The sequence below is a fragment of the Perognathus longimembris genome, chromosome 21 (assembly GCF_023159225.1).
Source record: "Perognathus longimembris pacificus isolate PPM17 chromosome 21, ASM2315922v1, whole genome shotgun sequence".
In the NCBI taxonomy this organism is placed as follows: domain Eukaryota; kingdom Metazoa; phylum Chordata; class Mammalia; order Rodentia; family Heteromyidae; genus Perognathus; species Perognathus longimembris.
Genome location: NC_063181.1, coordinates 4,159,248 through 4,173,755, shown reverse-complemented (window position 1 = coordinate 4,173,755; position 14,508 = coordinate 4,159,248). Strand labels below are relative to the sequence as shown.

The window sequence follows — 14,508 nt, the reverse complement described above, 5'->3', positions numbered from 1 at the left end:
ACTTGCTAACCTACGAACTGACGGGGACCACGGCGACCGCAGACCGAGCAATGAGCACCACTGAAAGATACTTTGTGCTGCTCAGTCCCCTGGGGGACAAAAGCCACTGGGGAGAGCAGGGAAGGGGGTCCAACGACACGGAGCCCGAGCCCAGGGCCTCGGCGCCGCTTCACCACCTCTGCACCCGAGGGTGCCCACCGGAACCCCGAGTCCCACGCCGTCAGGGCGGGCAAGGCCAGCCCGCACACAGCCGCACAGTCTGACTCCTTCCTCCACGCCAAGAGCACAGAGCGACCTCCGTCTCCCGGGAGCCCCGCGGCCCCCCACTGGCTCACTGCGATCTCTTCCCCGGGGTGGTCTGGGGGGGCTTCATTTCCTTGTGCACCCCCCAGGAGGCATGGAGGACTCCATAGCTTCTTTGGGGGGGGGAGGGCCTGAGCACCGGACATCTCAGTAATGTATCTCCCTTAATGGGGCCCCAAATACTTTCGGTAAGCCCCGGTAGACGTGTAAAAATGGTCCCTTTGTGCCAGGCGCTGATGGCTCACGCCTATACTCCTGGCTACTCAGAGGGCTAAGATCTGAGGCTGGCAGTTCAAAGCCAACTCGGGCAGGAACATCCGTGACACCCATCCACAACCGATCACCAAGAAGTCAGAAGTAGAGCTGTGGGGCTGGGGATATAGCCTAGTGGCAAGAGTGCCTGCCTTGGATACACGAGGCCCTAGGTTCGATTCCCCAGCACCACATATACAGAAAATGGCCAGAAGCGGCGCTGTGGCTCAAGTGGCGGAGTGCTAGCCTTGAGCGGGAAGAAGCCAGGGACAGTGCTCAGGCCCGGAGTCCAAGGCCCAGGACTGTGCTGTGGCTCAAGTGGTAGAGTGCCAACCTTTGAGTAAAAACGCTCAGGCCCTGAGTTCAAGTCCCAGAGTGCGCGCGCGCACACACACACACACACACACACACACACACACACACACACACAGAATGGCTCCTGTTCCACGGCACAGCCTCAGGAGGAGGTCCCGGGAGGAAGGTGAGGGGCAGCAGCATCCTCTGTGTGCCCGGCAGGAGCCACCACGGCACAGGCCAGGAAGCTCCGGGAGGAGGGCAGCGGGGGTCCCCTCTGGCCGCCGCATGCAGCGTGGCCGCAGAAGGAGCGGCTGCCCTCTCCCGCTAAGCCCCCCCATCTCCGGGGAGGAGGGAGACGCCCGTCCTGCCTTCTCGGCTCTGGGCAGGCATCTGGGTGCCGACTGTGGTCCCCATGGCAACCGCTCCAATCTGTGTCAGCAGGAGTGCGGGCCGCAGCAGCTGCGGGGGGGGGGGGGGGTCCCTCGCATGCGCCTCAGAACTGGGACCCCAGGGGACACAGAGGAGAGAGAGCCAAGCTGCGAGGCGGCCTGGGGGCGGGGCAGGGTCCCCACGGGCGGGCGGGAGGAGGTGGTGGCCCTCGGGTGGCCAGGCCTCCACGCTGACCTTGAGCTTGACCTCCGGTTACCTGGGGCACTGCGCTGCCACCGCTCTTTGGAGGGGCCACCGCAACCCCGCTTAGCACCTTTCTGGACGATTTATGGAGTCTCGTGGAGTCCACTGGGAAGAGGGACCTATTTTTAAATTTTGACTTGGAAGAACAAAACAGGGGAAGGCACTCCAGAGGAAAACGAGCGCGGACGCTTCGTGAATGTCTCACGCGGCACCTCAGGCCTGCACCGGCAGCCCCCGGGGCTCCACGTTACAGGGCCTTGAACACGGCCGCCAGATCCAAACCCGGACCCACCCCGCCGCGCTGCCCAGCGTGGAGGAACCTTGAGCTTCGGGATTTAGGAAAGGGTCAGAACTGCCCAAGCCTTGACCGGGGCACAACAGGGCAACCTGGTGAGGCCAGGGCTGTCAGGAGCCACCTCCTGCGAGCCACACGGCCCGACTGCCTCCAGGGCCATTTTGGAAGCAGCCACAGTGGCCTGGAGAAGCCACAAAGCTCAGAGCACCACGAGAAAGGAAGAGGTGCCAGCCCCCCGCCCCCAGCCCCAGGGGAGTCCAGGCTCAGAGCCAAGAACAGGGGACATCCAGCCCCCAAGCCAAAGCCACCCGCCCGAGGTCAACTGGACCCCTTGGCCTGGTGCGTCCATTCCAACGGACTCAGCCACGGAGGCACCAGGACCCCAGGCGGGACAGGGACGTAGGTCAGGACAGAGCTCGGGGTGAACCTGCCACGGAGCCTGACTCCCACCCCCTCACTCAGCTCCCCCAGGGGCAGGGAGGGGCAGGAGAACCCTGTCCACGTTCTAGCCACCAGCTCCTAGACAGCGGTGCTCCTCCCCTGCGGGGTGGCTTCCGGGCAGGGCCGTCCACACGCACAGCTCCCGGCCTTCGCTTGCCGGTCTACGGCGGTGCCAGGTTAGAAGTGAGGAAGGGGTGGTGTCTAAGTGGGCATCCGCGGGGAAATGCACGCACACGCCTAGGCGAAGGCCGCCTTTCACGTGAATGCCGCGGGCCTCCACTTCCGACTGGAGGACCCCACCCCAGGGGAAGGAGGCAAGCTGCGCCACGCTGTCGATGGACACCCAAGTTGTGAAATGCACAATCTGCATCTGGAGGCGAACTTGAGGAGGTGCTCCCGTAACGGCCTGGAAGTCTGTACCACGCCGCTCGCGGGTGGAGGTTGTCCCAGCAAGAGGAAGGGGCCCCCGCCGGGAAGGAGGACAAGGAAGAAAAAAGAAAACACCGCGTTCTTTGCCCAGTTCTTGGAATTTTAACTTTTTTTCTTTTCTGCCAGTCCTGGGGCGTGGACTCAGGGCCTGAGCACTGTCCCTGGCTTCTTTTTTGCTCAAGGCTAGCACTCTACCACTTGAGCCACAGTGCCACTTCTGGCCGTTTTCTATATACGTGGTGCTGGGGAATTGAACCCAGGGCCTCATGTATACGATGCAAGCACTTTACCGCTAAGCCATATTCCCAGCCCCCAGTTCTTGGAATTTTGATATAAAGGCAATGCCACAGCAACAAAAACCCATGACAGAGGAAAAATAAAGTAATTACGAAGGTCTCCCAACCCACTAATTGAGAGTGTGTATTTAAAATCAATGTCCTATAAGTGGGTAGCCCCTTAAACTATTTGTTGAAAACCCCCTCCAAAAGGCAAGAAAGGAAGATGCCTTCAAGTGAGTATCTTTGTTGTATACTTTTAGTTCTATGCCTGGTTAGGAAACCCAGAGGTTTTCCATCCATCCGAGTCCATTATCATGAGACAGCTTCCAGGCAAACCAACACAGAGATCTCTTCTCCCCTGACTGTCTAAGCCCTGACTGTGACAAAAGGACAGAGTTTTAGCAGGAGGGTGAAGGAAACGGGAGCAGATGAGATCAGTACACAGCAAAAGAGGAATCTCCAGCAGTCCCACAACCTGATGATTGGGCTTCTCTTTCAGCAATTTAACCACTTTATCCATTTTTTCTTTCTCTTCAGAAAACACCACAAGCAAAAACAGCTAGAGATGTGGCTCAAATGGTGAGTGCAAGCATAAGACTGAAGAGAGGGAGGAAACAAATGAGGAAAAAAGGAAAGAAAGAAGGGGGAAAAGGAGGAAAGGAGAGAGGGGGAGGGAGGGAGGGAAAGACAGAGGGAGGGAGAAAGGAAAGAAAGAGAGAAAGAAGGAAGGGGGAAAGGAGAGAGGGGGAGGGAAAGACAGAGGGAAGGAGAGGGGGAGGGAGGGAGAAAGGAAATAAGGAGGGAGGGAGGGAAGGAAGGAAGGAAGGAAGGAAGGAAGGAAGGAAGGAAGGAAGGAAGGAAGGAAGGAAGGAAGGAAGGAGAGAGAGAGAAGCATGTACTTCATTTGGGACAAAGCCTTCTACTGCAAAACTTTGGGTAAACATGAAACATGAACTTCTAGGAGACTGGAAGAGGTGTCCCTTATTTCTGTCTGTGCTGTCCCTTCAAAAATGGCACTGTTTTGATGGAAAGAAGTCCCAGATTTTGAGGAAAGGAATGTTTATTGAGAAAAACCATGCTCTAAAGGTGTTGCTCTCACTGAAACCCAGGAGGTGCCAGAGAAATCAAGAAGACAGCCATTAACTTCAGTACGACCTCAGCCTCCTAATGCATTAATCACTCAAATGGAATAAATCTATGCCTGCAGGGACAGAATTACATCGTTATCTGTGATCCAATGTCAAATAGGTTAGCCCTTGATTAAGGTCTTAGTATGGATGAGAATTTTATTGAAATGATTTCCATTATCTGCACAGCAGTTCATCACAAATATATTTTGGCCCAGTGTATTTTGAATATGGTTTGACCACCTATCAAAATGTGGCCGTTTAACTCATTTTACCGGAGGAATTAAATGAACGTGCCTTGCTTCCTGTCCCGGGGCGCTCCCTCTTGGGAAATCCCCCTGCCAGCTGTTCCGAGGAGAGGGCGGTGGTTCCGCCCCCTCCCGCAGTCCACAGCCTCTCCCTTCCGGTAGTGTGCCGGCCCTGGTTACCACCTGAGGCTGACAGGGGAGCTTACAACCAAGGGAGATGCGTGCGAGGATCGTCACCGTCCGCTCAGAGGAGACAGAGTCTCCGAGGCTCACTGGAGAAGCGAGGCTGCAATCAGCGGGGAGTTCCAGTGTTTACCCAATGTCACCCACAACACCACCCCATCACCTACTGCCACCCCAGTGCAATCAGAGCCAGAGATGGTGCCCTGAGCGGTTTCCGCCACACAGACACGAGCAGAGGGGGTCAGGAGAGAGCCGGGCACGGAGACCGCTAATCCCAACCCGACGCCAGCACAGAGCTCTCGAGACCATCGCGTCCGCCACGAGCTTGGACGTGGCGACCCCCTCCTGCCGGCTCCATGCCTCTAGAGCCCACCCCCCTACGTAACAACGGGAGTGTGGCACACCCCACAGAACAGCCCCCATCACTCTGTGTCTTGTGGATGAAGGAGCAAGGCAGATACACGTGAATGTGTAAGTGTAAGGGCGGGGGGGGGGGTTGGGCAGCACTGGGGCTTGAACTCAGGGTCTGGATTCTGTTTCTTGACTTTTTTTTTTTTTTTGCTCAGGGCTAATGCTCTGCCATTTGAACCACTTCTGGCTGGTGGCTCACAGGGGACAAGAGTCTCCCAGACTTCCTGCCCAGGCTGACTTCAAACCTCAGTCGTGACATCTGCAGCTCCTGAGAAGCTAGGATCAGTGCGAGCCGCCAGTGCCCAGCCACAACTGTGTATTTTAAATGTTTGTCCGGGAATATAGAACTAACCGACTAACTCACTAATTACAGATCTTGAGAGAGGAAGTTACAGGTTTGTTTTCTGGTTTTGTTTTGTGCTTTTTTATTATCAAACTGAATCACAGAGAGGCTACAGTTTCATACATTAGGCATTGGATACATTTCTTGTGCTGTTTGTTACCTCGTCCCTCATTCCCCCACCCCACCCCCGTTTTCTGGTTTTTAATCTTTCATTTTCTGTTATTTTATTATAAATAACGTCACATGAAAACAATTAAGGAACTGGGAGAGAGAGAGAGGGAAGGGGTGATACCATCCAAAAGGAAATGCATTCTTTACCTGACTTACGTAACTGTAACCCCTCTGTACATTACCATTAGAATAACAATAGAAAATTTAAAAAGAAAACAGGGAATCCAGAGAGAAAAGGACCCCCACCCGTCCCCTCCCTCCTGCCATGCCTCACATACCCCCACGTCCGCGTGAAGTTGCCTACCAGGCTCTCCTGCGAGCGCTCGGGTCTGACTTCCTAAACTCCACTCATCTCTGAGTGGTGCTTTCAGACCTGGGTGCGCCACAGCCATACCTGTTTACCAACCCGGGGGTCGGGGGCCCGGGGGTCGGGGACCTGGGGGCATTCTCTCAGCAGTGCCCGGCTCTGAGCCAAACGCCACCCGAGCCCTGGGGTGGGGCTTTCCTGGGCACGCACAGAAGCTACTCCATTGTTTCTGAGCTGAATCAGAACGTAGCAAGGATGTGCACTGCCATGTTAAAATAAGACTCTCAGAATAAAACCCTCCTGCCTCTAAGAACTGCACTGTTTTCCATGGAGCACATCCTACTTTTGGAAGTGGGGGGGGGGAGGGAAAATATTTATTCAGAAACTGCTCTGTATTTACATGGCACCTAACACTAATGAAACATCTTATCCGATCTTAATGAGATTTAAGGTGTAAATTTAGAGCTCCACCCACCCGCCTGGTGGGCTCCTTATTCAGTCCAAGTCTGTTGGAAATAAGTTACCAGGCTTTTCCAGCTTTCCGAATTAACACGTGGGAGCTATTTTTTTTTCCCCCTTCTACAGAAAGACACTTGCCAATAACGTGTTAGCTATTCCCCAAGGCTCAGAGGAGGCTCTCCTTTCTGTGTGGGTGCTGGGCGTGCTGCTCCCCCCCCCCCGAAGGGGCAGGGTGCACACACCCGGGTGGGGGGATTCTAAGCTCCTCGGTCAGCTTCCTTCTCCTTCAGCAGGCGTGGTTGAGGGGCTCGCTCTGCGTGCCGGGTGCTGGCACTGCGGGTTCCGCTCGGCCCGGGGCCCCGCAGGGAGGCCACGGAGGAGCGTGCGGTCGGGTGTGCGCACGCAGAACGGTGACGGCTGTATCTCCCCCGTGGGCCAATCTCGTTCCTGTAGGAAGAGCTAGCTCTCCATCCATCGTATCGCAGGGCGCCGCGGGGGGAGCCCCATGGGTCGGGGCCAGGCGGTGACGGGAGACGGGGTACAAGCGGGTAGGGAATCGCTCCTGGGGGACCCAGCGAGGAGGGCTGCCCCAGGCCAGGCTCGGGGTCACGGCTCCCTTCTGCCTAGCCTTGGTTGACCGTCCTTTCTTTGAGGAAGCTCTTCCAGTAGCCTGCCATGTTGGAGCTGGAGGCGGCCTCCGTCTCCGGGCCTCCGGGCCTCCTCCTGCCTACGCGGCTCAAAGCCGTGGCTCCGGAGGAAGCCAGACTCCCGGGGCGCAGACTCGGCGCGGCTCCCTGGGCTGCTCGTCTTCCACGCGAGCCCTGGCTTCTCTCCAGCTGCCCCACACCCACGAGGTTCCAGGCATCCAGATGCTGCAGGGGCCCTGGAACCCACATTTCCACGAGCCCCGCACCCTGTGTGCGTGTGCCTGAGTCTGAGCGTCCACTCCCCAGACCTCCAGACCTCTTCACGAGAGGCAGGAGCCTTCTTTCTGGCGATGGCCTGGGTTTCCCGAGAGATCCTTAATGGCCCTGACTGCCACCTACTTATTTAGAAGACAAGTAAGTTTATTTGGGGGCGGGGGATGCACTGCTGGGATCTGAACTCAGGGCTTTATGCTCGTTTAGTAGGTACACAACCACTTCAGCCATCCCTCCAGCCTCTTTCGCATTGACTGATTTCGGGAGAGAGTCTTGCATTTATAGGCCCGGGCCTATCAGGACCACAGCCCTCCTACGGATGCATCCCGCACGGATGGGGTAACAGGTGCGTGTCACCGCACCAACGTGCACCACACTGCTTGAGACGGGGACCCGTGAGCCTTTCGCCCAGTCCCCTTGATCTCTGCCTCCTGATCCATAGGGATTACAGGAGCCAGCAACCACATCCGTCAGAAAGAAAGACCTGAGTCCTCTCCCTGAGTCAGGCTCGAGGAGACATACTGATTGATGAAGCGTTGCTTAAATCCAAATTTGTTACTAAGGAGAGGAAAAATCACACGGAAGGCTGGAGATGGAGCCTGGCTGACTGGCACGTAGTAGGTGTTCAAGCCATGACTGCCGTTACCCATAGCAGAAGCCCACGGACAGAGGGGCCCGTCAGCCCTGCCTCTCGCCATCTCCTTCTGCAGCCGCCTCCCCTCCCCTCTCTCACGGCAGAAGACGTCGTGCCGCTCCCAGCCCCCGGCCCGGCAACGCTGGACCCACAAGCCTAAGACGTCGGAAAGAAGGGACCGCTCCCGACAACAGGACGGCGAGCCCCGCACACCAGCGAGCGACACGAGGGGCTGAGTGACCCGCCTCCGCGGAGGCTGGGGACGGAGCCGGGCCTCCCGCCGCCCCCTGGTCCCATGGCTTTGCGAGGTCCCGCCGCCGGGCCAGTCCAAGGGAAAACTTCACATCAGCGCGGCCCGGTGCTAACGGACAGCGGCGAGGCGGCCTCGGAGACACCCGCGCCAGAAGCGCCTGAATCCCAACAGACCTCGGAGGTCGCCCGGCCCAGCCGCCGCCCCAGAGAGCCCCAGGCGAGGGGCCCGCCGCCCTCCGCCCTCCGCCCTCCGGCCTCCGCCCTCCGGCCTCCGCCCTCCGCCCTCCGGCCTCCGCCCTCCGCCCTCCGCCCTCCGGCCTCCGCCCTCCGCCCTCCGGCCTCCGGCCTCCGCCCTCCGGCCTCCGGCCTCCGCCCTCCGGCCTCCGCCCTCCGCCCTCCGGCCTCCGCCCTCCGCCCTCCGGCCTCCGCCCTCCGGCCTCCGCCCTCCGCCCTCCGGCCTCCGCCCTCCGCCCTCCGCCCTCCGGCCTCCGCCCTCCGCCCTCCGGCCTCCGCCCTCCGGCCTCCGCCCTCCGCCCTCCGGCCTCCGCCCTCCGGCCTCCGCCCTCCGGCCTCCGCCCTCCGGCCTCCGCCCTCCGGCCTCCGCCCTCACTCCAGGGCTGGGGCAGAAGCAGAAGCCCCGAACCCCAGACCCCCCTCTTCCCTTGCTCTCCCCGCTCCCGCCCTCGCCCCACTGTGTTTCAGGGCTGGGAGTCTCCCGCACGCCAGCAGTCGTTCCGTCCGGCTCCTGTCTTTCCTTCCCGTCCCCTCCGGTGCTGCGTCGGCAGCAGTGGCGGCAGCGGGCTCCTGCTGCGTCTTCCTTGGGGCCGGCGCCCAGTGCCATCCTCCCGACACCTTCTCGGCCCCACCCCCCCCCACCCCCCCCCCACCCCCCGGCTAACTGGCCCCAGCTCCTTCCCTCCCTTCCCTCCCCTCGGGGTGCGTAGCTGATACCCAGCGCTCCGTAAGTTCCAATTCGCCTCCGTCAACCTTGGCCACCGCCCTTCTCCTCCCAAGGACTCGCTCCACCGCAGTGGAAGCGATGAGGACTGGATCACTACACCTGCCGCGTGCCGCGGGGTGGGACCTGGGAAAGCCATCGTGTCCTCCTCCAAGAGACGGGAAGAGACCTCCCCTCCCTCTCCCAGCTAGACGTCGCCCTGGCTCAAGGTGATTCTGTGAACAGCGAAAGGCATCCTGGCAGCACAAACGGAGCCAGCCCGACCTTCTGGGGACGACAGGGCAGAAGGACAGAAGGAGTCTGGGTCTCTGTTGTCACTTTGGAGCTTGTGCATTAACCAGCTCTCCAGTCACATTAACCAGCCACTTCTCGTAAGTAGCGCCATACATTTTCCTTCTCCGGGCTACTAGGAAGCGAGTTTCCCAGAGCCTCGTCTGGGATCCAGCTGTGTGGCTGGCCAAGGTCATGGGGGGGGGGCGGGGGAGCTGGAGGAAGCCCCCGACGCCCGGCTGCTTCTGCCTGGCCCCCCTCACCACGAGCCGTTCTCCACCGCAGAGCACAAGTCCCGCACACGTGCTCCGGGCCGGCCTGCTAAGTTCCCACGCTTCCCCGAGCCGGACACCCAGGCCCGGCAGCACCCTAGTGGAGGAAAGGACCACCACAGGAAGGTCACCTGCGCCCTCCCCACCCCCCCCCCACTCCATAGGACACGGGTGCACACCGCGGCTCTGCGCCTGCACCGGCACAGCCACGGCACCAACACCACCTAGGCCTGGGAAACCCTGTCTCTGCAACCCCACCCCCCCCAGCCAATGCCCACAACTGACACGCAGGGTGGTGCCACTTACTGATCCTCGAGACTCCGTAAGACAAGCAGAAATTCCACTTTTAAGAGGAGGAAACAGCCGGGCGCGGGTGGCCCAGGCCTGTGATCCTAGCAACTCAGGAGGCTGAGACCTGAGGATCTCGGTTCAAAGCCAGCCCGGCCAGGAAAGTCCATGAGACTCTTATCTCCAATTGACCACCAGAAAACTAGAAGTGACGCTGTGACTGAACGTGATAGAGCACAAGCCTTGAGCAAAAGAGCTCAGGGACAGTGCCTAAACCCAGAGTTCAAGCCCCACGACTGCCAGAGAAAAGACGAGGACCCAGGCTTGGAGAAGTTGCTTGTCTAGAACTGCAGGTAAAGAAGGACCAACAATGCTGCTGTGGTGTTCAGCCCCGGCACCTCCGCTGAGACCCCCAGGGGACGGTACCCTCAGCCCCGCCCAGGGCTCAGCCGATGGCTGGCAGATGTCACACAGCTGAGTGACATTTTCCTCCTTGTACCTGGAGCTACTCAGCTAAGGCTGCACTAAGGAGGGAAAATTCCTAAACGGGTGCACACCGCCAATCCAATCCAGCTGTCGTCCACCCAAACAGAACAAGGAAACCAATTCAAAACAACCCAAACCGAACCAAACCAAGCACCTCCCAGATGCTGGGAGAGGCAGACGGGGCAGTTCAGAGCGCACCTCTTCTCCGTGGGTAGCCAGCAGAGCTGGGGTTCAGTAGCAGCTGACTCGCTCCTGCATGGTAAACTACAAGGGCACGGGGCCTTCCTCTGCCAGCTGCCCAACCTCAGCACCCCCAGCGCCAATCCCAGCCCCGTGCTGGAGAGCGCTCCAGCCCCAGGTGACGTCCGTCCTGCTTCCCGGGGTTCCCTCAGCAGCGTGCGTATCGCGGCTGCCGCTAAGGCCCTTGCGTTCACAGTTGACTGAGGGCACGAATTACCCAGCAAGCCGCAACCTGTGCCCCTTCGCGCCTGCACCTGCGACTGTCCGCGCCTCCTCCCACCGTTGAAGCCCAGTTGTGTTCACAGCTGCAGCTTTGAAAATACCACGTCTGTCTGGGGCTGGTGACGCGGGCACCTGCTATTTCTGTTCACGTTCTGCAGGCGGCCGGGACTGAAGAGCTAGATGACTCTTTCTAGAACCCAGATGACCGGCCCTCCCTACCCGAACACCTGTTGGGTCAAACTGGTGAGTCAAACACCTGGGAAGAAAAAAGTAAGTGTGGTCCGGGAAAAGGTGAGTGAAACGGGAAACTGAGGTAGGTAGGGTCCCAAGAGAATACAGCAGGGTGAAATGGGGACCCGGGCTGTAGGATTACCACAGTGTCTGCTTCAGGCGGGGAGGGGGGACCGGGCTGGGGGCCCTGGGTCTCCCAGGACCCCGACACACCTCAGACAACAACAACATAGGCACGCATGCTTCTGGTGTTGTGAAGCTCGCATCAGCGTTTAAACCCCAACGGTGTGCACTGGGCTTTGAGAGGAGAAAGGCCGTGCTATTCAAGGAGAGACGGCCATCAGCAAGAGCTGGATTACCCTCGAACACATGGCCAAAGCCAGCGACGCTCATCTGGAAGGTGATCGCTGGGCCCTAGTCGCCTGGCCCAGCTGGCTCTAATTCCGTGACTAACTCCACTCACCGCCCCGGCCAACGCCAGAGGCGTGCCAAAGCCCAAACCTGAGCGCGGGGAGGAGGAGAGCCAGACTGTTCAACACCATGACCCCGGCACTCACTGGCAGTGTCAGTCCTGTTGTTTTGGGGCGTCGGGAGCCAACTCCCCATCCACCAGGCAGCGGCCCTGGCAGGGGTAACGAGGCTGCCCGTCTGGACGTGGGAAAGCTTCGTAGCCCGTTGCTCAGGACATGACGAGGGCGGGCACGAGCCCCCCCCCCCAGGACCACGCCGAGGACTAGGGGGTGCCGGGAGGGCTGTCACACCCGCAGCCCCCACAAGCGCCCTTCCTCCTTCCTTCCGAGGAGGGCCTGGGGCCAGGGCTGAGAACCCCAGCCACCGACCCCAAGCAGACGGCTGCGAACCCACACCTCCGCTCACCGTGGGTGAGAAGCGGCAGCTCCCCACCCCACCCACGCGGGGGAAGAGGCAGAAGCAGAGCAGGGGAGAGAGAAGCCCACCTCAAGACCTCACGCAACCCAAAGTGTGGACCAGCTGAGCTGTGTGAGAAAGAAAACGCGGCGTGGACGGCCGGAACGGAGGCACGGCCTCCTCGCTCGGGGACACGCTCGGGGACACGCTCCGGAGAGCACCGAAAGCAAGGTGGCACCGAGACCTCGCCGACACCTGTTTGAGAGACGGCAAGGAAAATTCCATTCAGTGTCAGCCCAGAAAGACATTCCAGACTCACACCTTGTAAGATTGTGTTATCGGAAGACATCTTCATATCCACACCTGTGCACCAGCTCAAGCATAATAGAGATGTTGTTAAATATCCACTTACGGCAAAAAAAAAAAAAAAAAAAAGAAGTAAGGATTTTCCAGAAACCCTGTCTGACATAAAATGATAATTTTGACCCAGATCCTTTTGCAAAAGAATGAATCTCTCAAAACCAACCTTACACAGTCAAGCATAAAACAAGCTGTTTTATTACGGACCATTTCAGATCATGATGCTATAGCAACATTTATTTGGCCCACACCTCAGGCTGCTTTGCCATGTTACTGATTTTTCATGGCATTGCCTTCCCTGTCTGACTAAATGCCAACTCCCTGGAGAGGTGAGCTCATGCCTGATGCACTAGAGTGCACAGACTTGGTAAATGTGAGCGCACGATGGAATATCCCTCAGGTGACAAAAAATAAAAGGAAAGATGCTGGGTGCTGGTGGCTCACGCCTGACATCCTAGCTACTCAGGAGGCTGAGATCTGAGGATCCCGGTTCAAAGCCAGCTCGGGCAGGAAAGTCCATGAGACTCTTATCTCCACTTAATCACCAGAAAAACCAGAAGTGGAGCTGTGGCTCTAAGTGGTAGAGTTCTAGTCTTGAGCAGAAATGCTTATGGACAGCACCAAAGCCCAGGCCACCCCCCCCAAAAAAAAAGGGGAAGGAGTGTATGCTACGTGTGTGAAAAACAATGAGCTAAAGACACTAAATATCTCGATTCACATGATGAAGATTAAACTACAATCCTAACATTGATCTCAGCATTCTGGATGGACAGTCAGAGACTCATTTGTTTCTTCTGCCAATATTTAATGAGCTCCTATAAGCACAAGTCATTAAAAATGAACAGAATGGTATTTGGCCTTTGGAGTCTAGTCTAGCTAGATAAAATAAACTTGAATATGACTAAACTCCTTGTTAGGGGCATAAAGCAACACAAAAATGTTGTGCAAGTTGTAGTTATTTGTAGCAGGCAAAATCAAGACAAGCTTTTTGTACCTTGCATGTTGAAGATGCTCAATAAGTGGATGATGAACTGAGGGTTAGATGAATGGAAGGGTGGGTGAGTGCACAAGTGTGTAAACAGGTGGGTAGCTAAATAGATGGGTGGATGGATTGATGAATGAATGAATAAATGAACAGATGAATGAAAATGTGGAAGAGTGGCTGGATGGAAGGAAGGATGGGTGGATGAGTGGATAGATTGATGGATGAGTGTGGGGGTGGGGTGGATGGATGGATAAATGGATGGATGGATGGGTGGGTGGATGGGTAGATTGATGGATGAGTGTGGGGGGTGGGGTGGATGGATGGATAAATGGATGGATGGATGGGTGGATGAGTGGATATATTGGTGGATGAGTGTGGGGGTGGGGTGGATGGATGGGTGGGTGGGTGGATGGATGGATTGATGGATGAGTGTGGGGGTGGGGTGGATGGATGGATAAATGGATGGATGGGTGGGTGGGTGGGTGGATGGATGGATGGATGAGTGTGGGGTGGGGTGGATGGATGGGTGGGTGGGTGGATGGATAGATGGTGGGTGGGTTGGTGGGTAGATGAGTGGATGGATGAGTGTGTGGGTGGGTGGGTTGGTGGATGGATGGATGGGAGAATAGTACATCATTTCAGTAGGCTTCGAAAGGTTGCTTTTGCACAATCAGAGCAAGGGGATAAAGGAGATTCCTGACATCAAAGCCACACAGGCTAGTGTATACAAAGAGAAAACACAGACCATGGTCTGGCACTGCACAGCTGGAACATGAGACCAACTGATGAAAGCCATAGCACATAGGCTTGAAACAGAGTAGAGCCAGGGTCAAAAACGTCTCACCAAGAATGAAGCCTTACCTCGTCTGTCGCTCCAGCTGGAGAGACTGGAACTCTACAAGTGAGGAGATGGAAATCGTTGAGGACTGTCAAGTGCTTTCTATCAGTGAAATAGTTCAAGCATATCAAGACAGTAACAATACAAGGGACGCATATCTGTACCCAGCATGGTCGAAGCTTAACACCAGGTGTTCGTTCATAGCTTTGTTTTCTTCACGAGGAACATAAACCAGTTCACATTCAATTGGTACTTTGTGCCCTTCTGCATTTCATTCCCCTTCCTGAAGCTAGTAGCCATTGTACTGAACTTTTTGTTCATCATTCCCGTTTGCCACTAGACATAGGCTGACCCAAGCACACAAACACACATGTGAACGTACATGAAATGTCAAATAGATGCCAGGTTTAAAAAAAAAGTTGTCATTCATGGAGCTTGAACACTGGGGCCTGGGCACGGTCCCTGAGCTCTTTTACTCAAGACCAGCACTCTACCACTTGAGTTACAG

At 57.2% G+C, this 14,508-nt stretch overlaps 1 protein-coding gene across 1 annotated transcript in view; it reads right to left on the bottom strand.

Annotated features, from left to right (window-relative positions):
- The window catches only part of Xkr6 (XK related 6), a 146,684-nt gene that overhangs the window by 63,657 nt on the left and 68,519 nt on the right, over nucleotides 1–14,508 (bottom strand). The gene's annotated exons all lie outside the window — the stretch shown is intronic.